Consider the following 1260-nt stretch of genomic DNA (forward strand, 5'->3'; position numbering starts at 1 on the left):
GATCCTCCTCCTGTCATTTTCCCTGATAACTCTGTTACGCGATCTGCACTGTCTGAGATGGAGTCGCTGAGCCAAGTCTCCATGAAGCATAGAGCAGCAGAGCACAAGAAGTCAGTGCTAGTCTGGTTGAGGAGGAGGAGTTCATCCATCTTGTTTGCTAGAGAGTGGAGATATGCTAGATGGATAGATAGGAGTGGCGTCCGGGACCCTCTCTGTCGGAATTTAACCAGGGTCCCCACTCTCTTCCATTGCTGGTGTTTTCAGTACATGCGCTTACAAGACAAAGCTGTTACTGAACAAGGAAAGAAATGGGAACAATGTTAAAGTAATATTAAGTAATATTACAGGATTTTATATTAATATGACTGCACTGTTTCATTTACTGTAACACTGAATATGAACACTGAACAAAAAGAATAAATGCAGTTTTTTTTTAGCTTTACTGAAATACTGTTTGTCCTTTTAGATAATTTGCTAAGCAAGATGTGTGTAATACAATGAAACATTGTTGGTGACATATTGCACATAATATCCAGTGGGCAGTGTAACTGATTACAAGCCAGATGAGATGGGTTTATTAGGCGAGGGCGCCAGTGTTCATTATACATTATGGCTGCATTTCCACTGTCGGAACCTAAGGAGCAGTACACCTCGTGCTTCCCTTAACGTCACCTGGCATAAGCTCACAGGTTGATGTGGACTGTCCTTTGCTTTTCCATTATATTTTGTGCTGTGTTGGTCTGAGGGGCTGCGCTCCTCTCATACATACTCACAGTTGAGCAGAGAATGTGAAGGATCTCTCCATACTGCAAAAATCAGCCAATAATGGATACTGTATGAACAGTTTATCAAACAGCTGCTGAACAAGCAGAACACAAGCTTGCATTGTGACGTTTACACTACTTTGTCTGTGTTCCACTCACTGAAGTCCCAGTTTTATCCCTTAACCAACAAATGAATATCTGTCTGTTATTGTTACGGCCGAGTGTGCTCCCAGCACCTCGTCCGCATGCCCTGTTTCCATCAACTGCTCCGCCTTGACAGGTGCTGGAGCGCACTCCCAGCAATGAGGCACACCTGCTCCCAATCAGTGAAGCAGTACTTGAGGGGAGCGTTGGTGTGTCCTCGTCGCCAGATGATCTCTTGACGTCCCGCTATCGTCAGTAAGCAGTCCGATCTAACTAACCTGTGTTTTCGTTTTTTGGGTCTTGATGATCCCTGTGTTTTGCATTTATCTGATCTGATCTGATCTGATCTGAT

This window comes from Monopterus albus, unplaced genomic scaffold, assembly GCF_001952655.1.
Source record: "Monopterus albus unplaced genomic scaffold, M_albus_1.0 scaffold12.1, whole genome shotgun sequence".
Lineage (NCBI taxonomy): Eukaryota > Metazoa > Chordata > Actinopteri > Synbranchiformes > Synbranchidae > Monopterus > Monopterus albus.